The sequence below is a fragment of the Neofelis nebulosa genome, chromosome 1 (assembly GCF_028018385.1).
Source record: "Neofelis nebulosa isolate mNeoNeb1 chromosome 1, mNeoNeb1.pri, whole genome shotgun sequence".
In the NCBI taxonomy this organism is placed as follows: domain Eukaryota; kingdom Metazoa; phylum Chordata; class Mammalia; order Carnivora; family Felidae; genus Neofelis; species Neofelis nebulosa.
This window is the reverse complement of record NC_080782.1, coordinates 84116207-84133846: the sequence shown is the minus strand read 5'-3', so window position 1 is coordinate 84133846 and position 17640 is coordinate 84116207. Positions and strand designations below refer to the sequence as shown.

The following is a 17640-nucleotide window of genomic DNA, read 5'->3' as shown; positions in this document are numbered from 1 at the left end:
ATCAATATTGTCAGCTGCTATCATTATTACCTTGACATTCATTTTTAATTTCTGAAATCTGCTCTTCCTTTTAAAAATGCTATCTATGTACTCTTCAGTGACATCAACATTTGCACAAATTGGGTAGCAGTTGTGTGTCCTACAACTACTACATCCCCTGCTCCATCCCCTAATTATGTAAAGCGATTTGGGCTTGCTTAAATGATTGTAGAGACAATGATTAGGTATAAATAGGATAACTACACATTCTAATTAGCCCGGGACATTCCTGGTTCATAACTACTTCCCTGGCATAATTATCAGTCATGTCTCTTTCCACTGTTAAAAGTATCCTAGTTTGGATGATAAATTATATGGCCACTATATATACAACAGAAGTCCAATGTTACTCTAGCAAACAGGTAGATCTTACAAAGTTTCAATGCTCAACAATTTAAGCATATACCCCAAAGCTATAAAGTTATCACTATAAAAATAATCATGTAGGAAAACATACAAGAAATATTTCCAAAAGTTCCTAAGTTTAAAATTTAAGGGCAAGCCTTAGCGCTGTGCTGAGCCCCTCACAGACGGACATACAGCTTCACACCCTGGGTAGATAAACATGGCCAGCTGGAGCTCCACGGTAGCAACAGGATAAGACAACATTCTCTTTTCCTGTGCTTTGAAGCCCTAGCTACAATTCTTACAACCTTTGTCTAATTTCAGGAAGGAAAAGGCTCTCCACAGGCAAGAACCCCAAGGGATAGGGTATGTAAACTGAAACTTCTTGGGTCACATGTATTTATGAAGATAAGTCTCCAGCCACCAGTTAGGGAATGGCAAGTTATGATTTAGTATTGTAGGTGGCCAGAAGAGAGCAGTAATAACTTCCTTTTCCTTTTCTGCCTAGACTATGCTGCCACGTGCAGGTTCCTACAGGGACAAAAAAAGCATACATGGAAGGTAGGTTTAGAAGAAAATGAAAACAAACAAACAAACAAACAAATACAAGTGATTGACAATCTGGGAACTGGAAAAGAAGACCAGTGCTTTACAAAAAATACATAGCGACAGAAAAAAGGCAACAGTTTGAAAAACTTCATCAATCATGAAAGTGGCAAGCTAATTGTAAGGAAAAAAATAAAAGAGGTCACATATTAAGAAAACAGTGTAAGGATTCATCAGAGTGATTTCTTTGATTAAAATGTTTTACGATGTGATGTCATAGGACTGATCATAAGAAGGCAGGATATTATAAAACATAGCTTTAAAAATTATAATGAACATAAATCAAGTGGATATATTACAAAGATGTAAGTAAGAACACTGCCAGTCTAAAAAACTGGGGCAGGCTTGGCAAAGGAGATGTTTAACTGGTGACAATACATAGTCTTAGATGGAACAATGAGAAAACTTATTAAAACCTTATAAATGTACGATACACCCAGAAATGTTTCTGATACAAATAAGTAGTAAGCATGTTCACAATACTCAGTTTGAAAATCACTTATGACAGACGACTGGGTGGCTCAGTTGGTTAAGCATCAGACTCTTGGTTTTGGCTCAGGCCATGATCTTGCAGTTCGTGGGTTTGAGCCCTGTGTCAGGCTCCGTGCTGACAGTGAAGAGCCTGCTTGGGATTCTCTCTGTCTCTCTGTCTCTGTCTCTCCCTCTCTCTCTGCCCCTCCCCTGCTTGTGCGCTCTCTCTCTCAAAATAAATAAACTTAAAAAAAATTAAATAAAAATCACTTATGAGCCTTTATCAATTGGCATATGCCAGAGATACTTTCGTATATACAGAATTTGTCAATCACTGAATGGTTTAAAAACTTGTGGCAAAAGATTTCATTAGGTCAGGCAGAAGCAAGGAATACACATCTGGCTGAGAAAGTGTTAATACACTCGTTTTAAAGTACATCATTTTATTTTGGTCTGGGAAAAAGAAAGGTAAAGAGATAAGGTTTCTTGCCACAAAGATATATAATAGATAACCAGAGTATAGGAGATTATGCTATTTAACAAATTTTTCTTAAAAGCTTTTACATTAGTCAGGTGTGAGGTGATGGATATGTTGACTGACTTGGCTGTGGTGAATATTTCACAATGTATACAGATATCGAGGTTATCAGGTTGTATACCTTAAATATATACAATTTCAGTCATCAATTATACCTCACTAGACCTGGAAAAAAGAAACCTTTATTTTGAATTTCTACATAGATGTTTGGTGTGTTTTAAATTCTACTAAAGTTTTCAAAGTTATTTTATAACTTTAAAAATATTTTTGTAAAAAATTCAAGTTTCAATTACTTTATCTTAAGGACTGTATACTCTGTTACCTGGAATAAACAGGGAAAGCAATATTGTAATTTATCAGCTGTTTTAGGTAATGCACTATTACTACAAAGTTGAGGAAGACATGATTTCTGACCTTTGGGAAGAACTCCCAATTTAGGAAGGAAGGCATGTTCAGGTAAGTTCTGTAGAGCCCTTTAACATTCTGAGTGTTTGTGTGTGTGTGTGTGTGTGTGTGTGTGTGTGTGTATAGAACAATTTCTTTTTAAGTAGATTGGTAGCTGAAGGATTATGTACCTGTTTTTTTTACATGAGGAAATTGATGTTTAGAGAACATGACTTGCCTGTATCACATAGTTACTAAGTTGGCACTGCTAAATCTTTTAACTCCAAATCCCATGTCTTTACATCATGGCTATCTGTATATAATATCTTAAATGTTCTCTCTTGAAATACTTGTTACAGTGGTAAGGATTAGTTCACGGTCTTTCTTTCCCACTGAAACGGAGGCTCCATGAGGGCAGGATCTTATCTGCCAAGTCAGCAACACATCACCATTCCCTGCACAATGACTGACCTATGCTAAGTGCTCAGAAACTACTTGTGAAACAAACAGAGGTGCTATTTACAAAAATGCAATAGATAAGGGAAAGTGATGGTTAGCAAGTTAGAGTGATGTCTGGTTTGGAGCATTAAGAAACAGACCATATTGTAGGTTGGATTCCCAAGGAAACAGACTCTGAAATGGAATTCAGCATGCAGGATGTTCACAAAGGATGATCAACATCTGAGGAAGGTGTAGGGGGTGAAACAAAGCAGGAATGGGCAGAGAGAGAAGTCAAGGTGAGATGGAAGTCCAACGATCATCTCATACAACCCCAGGGAAGCTCTGCACCTAGAATGACCCTTTGAAGTCATTCTAAGCTGGGCCTAGATGGGTTGGCCTTTAATTACCCATACTGTTCTGTCTTTGAATATGAGCCCCCACAGCAGCCAAGTCAATCCCTGTCTTATGAAAGCACTCTTAACAGTGGGGGCAACAGAATCCTTTATTGAAGGAGTAAGTGGGCAGTGTATCACAATGTCCACTACAGGCCGTAACTGAAATTAAGCATTAGCCTACTGTCCACTCAAATCTAAATCGTCCTTCTAATCTGCCTAGCACTTAGTATTTGTGTACTCAAGATTGCATTATGATTTAACTCACTAATATCTATGAGATCAAGTAAATTCCTCTTGGATTTTAGGTCTCTCACAATCTAATTCCATATTATCAATCCTGTCAAATTTTGCATTATCCCCCAACTAAAGATTCTAAAGGAAAAACACAAAGTCAAAATATGGAGACACACTGACTATTAAAAAGCATAAAGACATCAAAATCACAAAATTCAAAAATTATCTTACAAACCCATTGGGAATGATTTGATTTCTTGGATTTCAAATGAAATGTGTATGTCAGAAAAGCAAGGTATACTTGTGATTTTAAACCTGAGTGCAAAATAACCCCAAACTTCAAATAAAGTATGCAATAGTCACTTAGTGTCTGCCATCATAAACTCAAATCTGGCAGTGTTGGTAGGGAAAAAGGAAGGGTGTGCACGAACAGGGAAGTTTCACTGTAAAAGTAGTTGGGTTGGCTTTTCAAATGGCAGCCTTGATGATATAGATAAGGACTGTGCTATCTAAATTTGGGGATTGAATAAAGACAGTTAAAAGATTTTTATTCTTTCCAAGATCTTAGTTACTCCATGTCCTGAGATGTTTCTGAATTTTTGCCTCTAGGAATTGAGGGTAATCTTCATTTGACCATATTTCTTCAAATGCAGGGCTCAGATTTATGCAAAACAGTGTGGCATAAACTGGAAGGGGACTGTTAACTTTTAGATTCTAGTGTAGGCATTGACCCATCGATAGAGGAAAGCAAGACCATGTAAATGTTCCTAAAACCAGATGTGTTAATCAACTGTGAGTTATGAGAGTTATCAAACATTGGGAAGAGGTTGACACCCATTTTTAAGGGGAAAGTGACATCATCATAATAAGCAGAAGTCACAGACTTCCTACATGGTTTGACGATATTTGGACAAGAATCTCCAGATGGCTCTTCTACCTGGGAGGTTATGCTAAGTACTTGGAGCTTATGTGCCTGCTTAAACATTCAAGTGAATATTGTTGCTGGAAGAAATTTCTATTCAACTACCTATAAGGGCTGTTTAAATGTAAACTCTACTGACCAACAAATATAGGACGATCCTTTAAGTTAGGGTATTAAAAGATGATTCTGATTATATGTTGGAATCATTTTTCTTATGAAAGCACATATCACATTTCTGAAGTGATAAAGTAAGTCTGTGGGAATAAATGGTTTGAAATAGATTCATTTGAGGGGCTCCTGGGTGGCTCAGTTGGTTAAATGTCTGACTTCAGCTCAGGTCATGATCTCACAGTTTGTGAGTTCCAGCTCTGCACTGGGCTCTGTGCTGACAGTGCAGAGCCTGCTTTGTATCCTCTGTCTCTTTCTCTCTCTGCCCCTCCTCTGCTCGTGCACACACACACACACACACACACACACACACTCTCTCTCTCTCTCTCTCTCTCTTTCTCAAAAATAAACAAACATAAAAAACAAACAAGAAATAGATTCATTTGAGATCGGACTTTTTAGGATTGTATTTACTGCACAAAACCATATAAACATTAAAAGGAAGAAAAGATGGGGCTGGAATGAAAGTAGGTATTTACGTATATGGCTACATCTTCACCTCACAGATAGAGCACATATACAAACTGTAGTAAGAGAGCACTTCTGAGTTCATATACCAGTGAACTATAAACAACAGTCACTGTACACTAAGTGTCCTCTATCAATATCCACTGTAATGGAAAACGGTGGAGTAGCACTTCAGATCACTAACAGGAAGAAGAGAACCCTGAAACCTATCATTTAGACACCTGATGACAGCTCTGATGCAAGATGGCAGTGAAAAATTTATACTGAGGAAGGGTTGATGTGTGAATGAAGAAGAATTATTCTCCAAGCTGTGTTTTAAAATTCCTTCACGTGTCTGTTCATTAGCACTTCTTTGGGGGAGATTCCACTAGTTGAGTCAGTAATTTAGGGTCTATATTCCATTATCATTAAATATTGCCTCAGTTACATGAGTATGAAATAATTCAAACAGTAAGAAATCTAAAATAAATAAACTCAGCACAGTACATGATGTTTAATAAGCTTCAGCATTTATTACAGTAGGAAGCAGAATTTTTGTTACATCATACCTTTTGTTAAGTAACCAGTTTAGCCAACAGGTAATCCTCTAAAATGGCAAAGATATAAAATAGAGTCAGTAGTTCACTCATTTAGAAATTCAATTATATGTCACTGTTTCATAGCAGGTTAATTACTCCATTTACATTTTTGCAATTTTAGAGTAGTGCATGAAAGGCGACAGACTGACAGCACTGCCGACTGAAATTCTTACACTATCTTCCTGAGTGTGAATAATATAAAAGACAATGTACAAAACAGAACTACACAGAGGTTTTACGTGGTGAGATTCTCAGTGAAACAGACATGGTGCGGAAATGGGAGAAGAAGAGAGGTGCTTTCAGAAAAACTTTATTGAAGAGATAAGGCAAAGGGGAAGTGGTCAATTGGTAGGTAGTTTCTATGCTGTCCTTCTAGGCATATATGTATGAAAGAATGGAGGTCAAATATCTACAAAACATCAATGTGTCTGAAGGGAGGCCTGAGAATGACATTCAAGAGAAGTTCAAAGAAGAAATCTTAGGCAAAAAAGAAACAGTGACTCCTTGTAGGGAAGGTTATCATAATCAGGAGTGTAACAAGACGCAGAAAAAAAGATACTGCCACAGACAGATCACAAAAGAAGACAATGCATAGGCATGAGGAACAAATGTTGAATTTCCATAGTTCTGATCCTAACCCTCTTTCACAAGAACCCAACCTGCCATCCCTCACTGTGGGTGTCGTGATGAAATCTACCATACTACTTTCTGTCACTGAGTTGTCAGGAAAAGCAAAGCTTCCCTAAGTCTGTCTCTTCCTACACAAGCTCCAGCACGTACTATGATCTATTAGTCATTTTCCTCCTCACATAGAAAAAAAAAAAACTCATTGGTGAATTTTCCAGTACTCAAATGTTTCTAGACATTAACTTGATATTGACACCACTTTTTAATGGCGTGTGGGAGTGGGTGAGTTAGACCCTAATGCCTTAAAACGTACATTCTAATAAGAGTCATGAATGCATAGCAATATCTCTTATGGTCTTTTATATAAAAGAATGAATTTACAGGTGGCATCAGAGTTTACTGAAACCAGTAAATATTAATTAATGCTGATGTGGCTCTACCTACAATATTGAAGTAAAGAATGGAAAAGTTGTTAGAGACATTAGAAATTACACAGTCCATTTCCTTTCTGTACAGATGAGAAAAAGAAGAAATGACTTAGATATAACCTCTAGTTCTGAAAGACATGGGATTGGCCCAGCTATAACTCAAAATTCCACAAATGATAATGCCTCTCCTTTATTCTGTGCCACTCTGTACTACCTAAAAGCACACGTGCCATTAGTTCCTTGGTGATGTATCCTAGTGCTCTGCTTCCTTGTAATACTATGGGCTCCAAAGTGACAGACATACTCTAATGCAAGTTTTGGAGATGGCAAGCCACCAAGGTAGTTTGTACACATAAACTGCTTTAATTCTGTGGACTAAATAGCTATTGTTTTGTTCTTTTTCTGGTCAATATGGCAGGTAAAGTCAGTCAAACTGGTTTCTTCATGTAGATACTGCCTTACTATGGAAATGAATGTGGAAACATTCATCTTTGTCAGAAATTATGTCAAATTATTCAAATTTATTGGTGAATTACAGCAAACATCCCAGCTGATGAACATCTCAGTCATATGTTTTTTAGAGAACACTTATGGTTCTGCAAAGATAACACTACAATGAGCTTTCCCATTCTGAAGCAAAGATGTTTGAAGAGAGGACGGGGTCTGTTATTCAAGATAATAATTTGTTTTAATCATAAAACATTCCAAAGATGTCCAGCACTGTAAGTATTAAAAATTATTTCTTCTGATAGTGTTGCTATTATTTTTCTCTCTTCCTGTTCCCCTCTTTCAAGACCTTTACAAGGCCATCTTCTAAGACCTTTCTGTCAGTCTCCATCTTTTCCATAGACATACTGCGGCCTTCACATTAACACTGCTTCTCTGGCTTGAGGTAATAAACGATTAGCTACAGCACACACATTGGTGTGATGTTCGTGTTACTCTTTTGTTGTACTACACCCAGCCACTGTCTCAAAAATTAATGCAAGTATATCAGGATCTGAAATTAACTTTTTATAGCCAAAAGCAATGTCCTCCTAGGAGGAGAAAAACCTATTATAAATGGGCTAGCGTCTGATTGCTTGTAGGTGGTGAGTACTAGGAAAATAACATTTCAAATTATAAAATGGGGACTATAACAAAAGCTGCCCCATAGTGACTAATCAGTGTTTTGTTTACGGACTGGTAAGGTCTAACTAGGTGGGACCTATTTTTAGTAAGTGATAAATCTATTAGTGAAGATCAGAGATGAGGCTAAATTAAATTAGCTAATGCTCTTACAATGTTATACAGAAATAATTTGAAAAATACTTGTATGAAAAATAACAGATAATATTTCTCTATGAACTGTGTATTAACCTTGAAAGCTTCCCCCCCCCAAGAAATTATATCAAACTAGCCACTGAATATATTTAAAAGTATATGTTGTTCAATAAACATCAAGAAATCACTTGGAAAATTAGAAAATAAAGAAATCAACCTACAATAATGCACATATCCATTTCTCTTCGAAAAAATTTTAATAATTTCTCCTTATAATACTCATTGAGTGGAACCCTATATGGGGTACCATGAAGCAAAGGTATTTTACAAATTTTATTTAAAACTTCCCATGTGTTTATGCTCAGATATTTTATTGGTGTTCAGACCAAGCTTCATCATACTAACTATATTTTTATCCCTTTTGGTCAGGATGTAAAATGTATGCCATGAAAACTTTAAGATCCGTGAAAATACTTTACTCTAATTAGTCATGTTAAAAATCAATATCTTTAGCTAATAAAAACGGCATGATCTAATTGCATATTTTCTTCTACATGAAGAATGGCTGTAACTCTAGAGGAGAATATGGAATTTTACTAGTTCTCTCATGGATCTGATTAATTAGGAGAACAGAGAAAAATAGTTTTCTTTATTGTATAGGCTATGATTGCTTTCCACCTTTGGGTAGGGGGGACAGCAAGAGGACAGAGAGTTTTATTTCAAAAATATAACAAAGTCATTAATGTCTTTAAAAGTTAGAGGTATTTCCTTAGTGTGAAACGTAAGTATTTAGGTTTAAAATAGACATTAAGATTCTTAAAAATAACAAACAGAACAAACCTTTGTATTTTGAAGATCAAATGATAATCGTGAATTGAAAAAGTTTAGGTAATTATGTTGGCATTGGATGATCAACTAGTGGCCACAGTTCTAATCTATAAATATAGTTATGAATGGTAACGAATCCACTTTTGTCTACTTAGTTTTAAGTGATCACCTAAAATACAAGCTTAATTACAGTCTTTAAAATACTTTAGAAGAATTGCAGGTCACTTTTTAACTAAGTACGTGCTTAAAAATTACAAACAGGATCACTGAAATTATATAAGCAAAAAGGTACAAATTATTGCTATTTGTGCTCTTCATTCTTACGCTTTGCTTATCTTTCTCTTGACCTTTATCCAAATGAATCACACTAACTCTTGAATGCTTTCTCTCACTTGATTTCTAAAGCTGTTCATCACACTTGCTGGCTAGAAGCACAGCTGGCAAGGGATCTAAACCTCATCACTGGGCAAACTTGCCCTTCTGGTTTTGCCAAGAATGACATTTCCAATGGGGGAAAAAAGTTACTGTATGGGGCACTGGATACTGTATTTGTTTGTAAGAACCAATAGCTCCACCCCCTTTGTTAGCACTACATATAGGCACTAGAAATAAAACCAAAATAACAAAGAATTAAAAAGCCTAGAGTTCTCTAAATTCAATTGTTAATTAAAGTAGGAGCACAGAAATCAGCTGAGTATTTTTACTCATTTCCTGAAGTAAGATGCAACTGAGGATAAGCAGTGCCCCCTAGTGTCAATAACCACAGACAATAAAAGCTAAAGGAAACTTGCTAATGTTAACTGAACTAAAATTATTAAAAATATATGCAGGTAATAAATTATAAATCCATCATTATTCAAATTTTAAAATTTACATGTATATAAAGCTACACCACATAATCATTTATTTAATACTGATTTGCTCAGGAATGTGTGCTCACATGAAAACACACACACACACACACACACACACACACACGCACACACACACACACTGTACACAGACTGACATGGCCAAGATGTCTTTAATGTTCCAGGCAGCTCAGAAAAAATATTCCACCCAGCACAGCAGGCCATGCATGAAGCGGGTGTCAGCAAGCCCAGCAGAATCAGTCACTGTGAAGACGTCTAATAGGAACTGCTGAATACACAATACAAGGCAGCATGGCCTGAATGGCTAAAGTGGAATGGCCAGAATGGAGTCCGAAAACTCATCCGAAATTGTAATTAAACCTGTAATGAATGTTTAAACATTTTTCTTTTTCTTTTTTTGCTAGTAATAGAAGGTTAGCATATTTAGCCTGTATTAGAGACGTATTTTATAAATGGTCTAACTTTTACTGTGCATGTTCTGAATACTGGATCCAAAAATTTTAAATACAAATAAAAAAAAAAAAAAAATATATATATATATATATATATATATATATATATATATATATATATATGTTTTTAGAAGAAAATGCAACACACAAGATTAAAATGTTAGAAAATATCACATATATTTTATGGAATTGAAGTTGACTAATAATTTTTCTGACATAATCTATGAGAAAACTTAAAAGTTATTTTTAAAGATTAATGAGGTATCTACAGAGTGATACATGTGACACAAAGGTAAACTTAGCATCTCATTCTATAAAATACTATCTAGGTCAGTATTTATTAACAGCCAATTTTTGGCATAGACCCCAGAAATGAAAGCAAACAAACAAAAAACAATGTAAAAGAAAATACCCATACAAATAAAAATGACAAATAAAAAAAGAAAAAAGCCAGGAAGAGTACAGTGTATATGACAAAGAGGCTAAAAAAATTAATAAAAAACAGTTGCTTGATTTTATTTACATAAAAGTACAGGGCAAAAAAAAAAATAGTTCAAGGCTATTTAAAACATGCGTTTATATAGGAAACCATTTGTCAATTACTTTTCCACATAAACCAGTGATGTATATACTACCAGTTTGCAGTTTTAAAAGCAAAGAACATAATTAGGCTTTTATGAAAAGATTCCAATATGTGTTTAAATTGCTACATCTTTAAAATGAGGAAGGTGCAAATGTAGTAGTTTAGTATGCATAAACACAATGTCTAAATGATAGTTAAAAGTCAATAGGTATTTAGGACCTTTACTATAACTTCTGGTTAAAGCAGAAGCTTGATACTTCAACTACTTAAATTTAGGAAAAAGTTGTGAAACGCCTACTTTTGAGATTTTTAAGAAGTTTAACTCTAGCAGGGCTGTTAAAATCTCGGGTTAAAATTAAAAAACAACAACAACCTTTTTGCTTGTCACAGTACTTAGGTAATGTTAAAAAGGATATTAAGGCATATGGACATATTTATGTTCAATTTAATTGTATTAATATCTATTCTGTTGCATCCTAAATCAGGAAAAATAGGTACCTGCTTAGATAGGTGATGGTGACAAATCAAAGCTTATAAACGTGAGGGGAGAGGTCTGATTTTTTATGTTGCAGAACTGTTGTAAAAATGCTACTGCAATTTGTACTAAACCTCAAGTAATTTCTTATAAGCCTTCAAGAGGCAAAAACATAATTCATAGGAAGTTGTTGTGTTCTTTTACCTCTTTTACAAATTTTTGTTTTCATGGATCTTTAGTTTCATCTTTAATTTAACTATCCATTATTTGATTATTTGTTATTAATGTAGGCACAAAGTGATATGAAATTCCCAACCCCACCCTACAACTGGCCTACATCATTTCCCAAAAGGCCCAAGAAAAAGAGAAGGATAACTTCTAAAAGCTAGGAGATAATGGAACACCATCAAGAAAAGCTTCCATTTTCAGAGGTAAAAATTAATTTCTTAAACTTAACCCAGGACATTTCTATAAGTGTAGATTTGGGGGATTTATGAATAAATGCCCAGACCAGGTTTTTTCGTGGATAAAGAGGAAGGTAAATAGGTCCACGCCTGTTGCATGAAAAAGATAACTGGGTTAGGAGTATGAAGACTGTGAAGCTAGGTTTACACACAGCTGGACAGAAATGGTGAGAAGGAGCTATTATTATTCCTACAAGTTAAAAGAAATGGACAAGGTTTGTAATCCATGTACTCTATTATCATCATTAACATGGCAATGATTACATTTGATTCCTGCCTAGAACATCTCAGATAAAAGAGTTTGAAAGTATATGTACACAGACACCAACACAAAGATACAGTTTTACAATGTGAGCCTTTAGCTTTAATTTCCTAAAGCCTGCATTAAAAATGTTCAAATACAGATTTTCTTTTGCATATGTATTCTAAACAACTACAAACAAGAAATTCTTGTAAAGTGTTTCGAGGCGAAAAAGAGTATGAGATAAATAATTTCAAAGGAAGGAAGGTTATTTCCTTAACACATGTGTATTCATTCAAGTATCTAACATGTAACAATCTCTTCATGCATATGATAGCACAAAGATTATTAAATGCTTCCACATACTTAAACAGTCATACATATGTATCAAATAATTGACCATAATAAATTTTTAATCAATAGCTCTCATTATACAAAAAAACATTTTCTTTAGGATGATAAAGCAAAACTGTACTAGACTTTTAGAAATAAATCAGTATTATTAAAAGTTGGAAAGAACGAATAGAGCATAAAGTAAATATTAGTCCTTGACATTATTTGTTTAGCCACAGAGATATTTTAAGTATCATTTACAGCTGGTTATATTTACCAACAATGGTTAGTACTTGCTTATTAACCAGCAAATACTGTTTTAAAATATTATCTTGGGGCAGGAGTGAGGAAAATTAAGAGAAGGGTAGTAAACTATTTTTTTCATTCAGAAATTATATAATCTTTTATTTATTTGCTTTACTTTTAGAAAAGTAACACTTCTGCATAAAACAAACTACAGCTTGTTTTGATGATTTTTTATATTGTATCTTGAAAAATTTAGAACTTTTACATATCCTAGTGTGAGTTAAAAATCTATAGTTACAATTAAAACTTAAGTTTTAAGCAATCAGATATATATATATATATATATATATATATATATGTACATATATATATATATATAAAATTATAGACAGTGAATAGACAGTGACAGGAAGTTTACAAGGGTATTCTTAAAGATGAGAATATCAAATTTTATTTCATGAAACAATTGAGATTTTATGAAGAGATATATATAATATATAATTAATGGTTAATAATTTTTACTACTAAGTCACTGTAATATTATTATTAGAAATTCTCAGACCTACAATATGTTGCACCAGAAATACGGGAACTTCTAGAAATCGCCAATAAATATAGGATGATTTGTCAAAGGGAAATAATGAGAAGAGGGCTGAAATAATTGTATCCTTCCTTCTACAATTTAAAAATAATTATTCTTGTATTTGAAAACCCATTAAGCTTGAAAGCTTTTTAGCAATTTCTTGCTTCTTCATTAGATATGGGAAAAAGTAATGGATTTCAGTGGACAACTTTTTACCAGCTATTTCATCATCTTTATGTTTCCCAGCACCTGACAACAAAGCCTCCCCCCCTCCACAGGTTTCCTCAGAAATGTTTTACAAAGAATCTGAGCACAGCGAACATATTTTATCCTCAGACCTCGATATTCCCTGCACGGGAAAGTCTGGAGGACTCTTCTAAGTCTGAGGTCCCAAGTAGTACCTGAGCAATAATAAAAAGAGTGGGCATCATACAACATCTTGACAGAATTGCACAGAGGCCAAGTTCCTTTTTTTCCCACCAAATACTGAATTATATTTCTCCAGTGTGGGTCCATTCAAGCAGCTGATTATGTGGTGTAAATTTGGAGGAGAAATATAGCAATTGTGACTGAATTATATAGCAGAAAATCTGGCCAGCTCAAGTGTGTATTTATACCTATTCAGAGTTGCACATGGTCATTTGTATTTGGGGTTGTCATTCAGTCCTATAAGGGGTTTTCAATGGATCTCCTGTACCACCATACACTTGTTGGTTGTATGCAGTCAATGGTTCTTCCACACAGCTAAGCAAAAGCACTTTCCAGCATCTGAATTAGCTTGTTTGATCATGGCTTGCTGTGAAATATAGACTCCTCTGACTTCTGAGGTAAAAGAGCTCTCCTCTACTCATGAGATTATTTTACATCTAGCAGGAGCTTAAGATATATACTTGCTCATTCAGATATGCAAATTTAACCACCAGAGACAAGTAAATTATGCAAGATGATGTACGTTTCATTTTAGCTGGAAAAAAATGTGCAAACACTATACAATTCCATTTCAGAGAGCTATACTTGCACAAAGTTGAGATGCTCTGAACAAAAGTTGCAACGTAATATCCATGTTTCCACAGACTGGATTCAGTTTTGAAGAGCTGTTTTTAAGTATCTGAAGAGGTTTTTCATGTCAATACTTTGATGTGCCTTTTTTCATTGGTATTTTCACAAGTTATTTTCCCAAATTACCCACTTATATTTAAACTTCAGAAAAAAATTATATCACTATTCTATGAATACTATTTTCATATTTGTATGACTATATAAAATTATTAACAATTTAACACAATTTAAGTTTCACCCACAAAGCTAATTTTTCCTATACAAGGCCCCATTTTCTAATGCATGTTATTTAAATTAATAATTGTTTACTGCCATTTCCACTTGCTGAAAAAATTTGACATAACTCACATACATACCTCATGAATGCTGTAGCTTTTAGAGGCACCTTTGAAACAGCAAATGACATTATCTAACAGCTTGACATGGTTACTGCTCTTGTATAATAAACACTGAGTTCACTCCAGGTTTAATTTTAAAGCACGAATTCTAGCATCTCTGATGCAAATAAAAGAAATGTGATCTCTAATATTTTACTATCAAATTTTACAAAACAGATTTATTAAAATAGAAGAAGGTTTCTGTGGCTTATCATTTACTGAGTGATGCCACAGTGATACCACTGAACAAAATAATTGATGCAGTGTTTTTCTGTTACATTTATTTCCTATACTTTAACAATATTCGGAAATAGTGACCTGTTTAATGAAGATAAAGTAGAATATATGAAAATGTCCTGATTTGTAGTAAGTGTTACTAAATATGCTTTCCAAAACCATTGAGGAATTGTTGTAGCTGAGTGTAATTACCAACAGCACAATAATCAAATTCAGCCATGACACATTTCTAAATCTTTGCCAAAAGTAAACCTTCTCATAAATTCACATAGCCTCTGATGAAACAGCAAGCTGGTTGGGAGGAGGATGTTGCCGTGCATCTTGACAGAAACCTACATTTGTCTCACCAGTTCCTCACTAAAGATGTAGTAACTAGGTTGGGGGTAATGGGCATTTTCTTGATAATTAGCTGTGTAGGCAAATATGTTCTTTGGCAGACAATATAAATGTTGATTTAAGGACCAGCCAATAAAGAGTGCTAAACTGTAAAACATTCATTGCTCAGTTTCTCATAGATTTGGTTGAAGACTTAATTTTTATACTCAGGTTTCTAAAATAACGTACTACCACAAAAGTCATGATATAATGAAATGAACTTTACATATTTAATATTGATATGTAGCTGCTTAATAACTTCCATATTTGACATGTGATTCACAGTAACATTACTTACTACTAATGATGAATAGTAACAAGCAAGACATTCTGGACCACTGTTTCTTTGTGAAACTAATAAAACTCTTTATTTCCTTAAACACAGAAAGCAATGCATGTCTCACTGAAACTAAGAAAACTATAAAGCTAGTAAAGATAAGTAGATAACCTATCACAACACCAGTAAATTTTAGTTTATGTCTACGTTTAAGAGATCATCTTTAAAGAAAACGGTTTTAAGCTGGAAGTGAGATACACTGTTTTAAAAACAAAAATAGCACAAGATAAATGGCATATACTCTGGCAATTTTCTTTAACGTAGCTTTTTCAAATATGATCTAGCCTACAGTGCATTCAAACTGCAGAAACATCCAAATTATTTAAGAAAAAAAAGAAGAGATACTTATCCTTGCAAAAAAGGGCCTATACTCAAAGGAACATCTGAATAAAATTGAGACATCTGCAGTAAAGTTTTACCTCCTCCCTAGAATGTTTGAGATGAACTCAGTGTAACACTGTCTTCCAAGAAAAGACAAAGTGATCAATGCAAGAACACATCAGGCTGCCTTGGACAGGCCAATCAATGCAAGAAAGAACCTTGCCCAGGGCCTTATGCAAATAGAAGCACGTCCCTCAACCTAGGGAGAGAACATGCGCAATAGATCAATTGGATCTAAAAAACCTTACAGCTATATCAGCTTCAGACAGTAAATATATACTGATGAATACCTCACACTTACCACAAATTCTTAAAATGGGTTACTTTTAATAGCTAGTTAAAAACTTTCTGGGATCCAGAGTACAGCAAAGAGGAAGAAAACATCATGGGAGAAACACTCAGCATTACTTTGGAGAATGCAAATAAAATTCTTGAGTTCTTAAAATTTCTAGGCATAGCTGAATTTTGCTGATGTTTCAGAAGGTTAAATTTTTAGTATGTTTGTATTCATGAACAGGAAATGAAAATCTTAAAAAAAAGCAGAGACTGTCTCAGGTAGTTCTTGAACCAGGAATAAATGAAAATGTTGTAGGAAAAATAATTCAAGTTTTAAAATTATAGTCATCATTCTCAGTCACCGAAGATTATCTTCTATAGTGGTTAACCTATCGATATAGAAGCAGTTTTTCTTTTAAAGGTAAAATCTCTATTTCCAAAAACCACTCTAAAATCTGATTAGAATACATAATAAGTTCAAGGGCTACTTAGTACACAAAGTTAGTACACAAAGCTCTATCCCTGTTAAATGGTCTTGAAGGCAAGTCAGATGCTGTATAAGGCTACATCGAGAATGCTTAATTATCAGGTATTCAAGCAAGTACCTGAGCACAAAATTATTTCCAAAATATTTTCATTTTTCTTTTGTTTTTAAACCTACAGTCTCTCCTTAGGAATATCACATTTTATAAAAGCCCTTCATAACTTAAAAGCCAAAATCATATTTTAAATAGGAATTATAGCATCAGCAACTATAATAAAGATACTGCCAAATGAATAAAAAACTCTGTAAACATCTGCTAGTACATTTACTTTGAAATTCTAAATTTAAAACCCTAGCTGCAGACACATTTTCTAAAAGGTGTGTAGCAAATATTTCTAATATTAAAAATAAAATATATGATTTTTCCTTTACTTATTGATGTGTGAGCTCTCCTTAACAAAACACTATATAAAATATGAAAATCAGACATCTAATATAAAGCTTCACTATGTAAAACTGTTTATTTAGCTGTTGAGAGGACACAGATATAACACTCGTTTATTTAGCCAATGAAAAGAAATATGAGACTATGCAGGATAAACATAGCTTACTTTTTATTTTTCACATTTCTAGTGCTTTCTACATTAGTAAGATTTTAAGTTTAAATTTACTCTAATAAAATTTTTTTTTCCTAAGGCATAAGTATGTCATTCATTTGTTTGAGCCTCTTTACTTAGAGTTAAAGCTTTATAAAAACTTTGCTGTTTACATGGAGCAAGCATGGAGATATAAAATCAAAGCACCATAATGCCCTTTTATAGCTCTTCAAATATTAGATATCAGATGAAGTGCTTATAATAAATCAGAGACACAAAATAAGTTAATTCCAGGGACTCAAATATTTCCTTTTTCTATTTTTAATTTTGAATATAAAACTTTTGATCAAGTAGTCTGATATTTGCAGTGAAGTGTAAACTCCAATTTACAGTAAGTAAAATTCAAAGAAAGAAGCAACTGTTGTTTCACTTTTTGTTACAATATTTAAATTGCAATATTTTCTCCAATATGCAGGAAAAAAATAGAAAAACAATTTTAGAGTACTATCATCTAATATTTGATATGTGATGATG

At 33.9% G+C, this 17640-nt stretch overlaps 1 protein-coding gene across 11 annotated transcripts in view; it reads right to left on the bottom strand.

Moving 5' to 3' along the window:
• FAM172A (family with sequence similarity 172 member A) overlaps positions 1–17640 on the bottom strand; it is a 438543-nt gene that overhangs the window by 165197 nt on the left and 255706 nt on the right. The gene's annotated exons all lie outside the window — the stretch shown is intronic.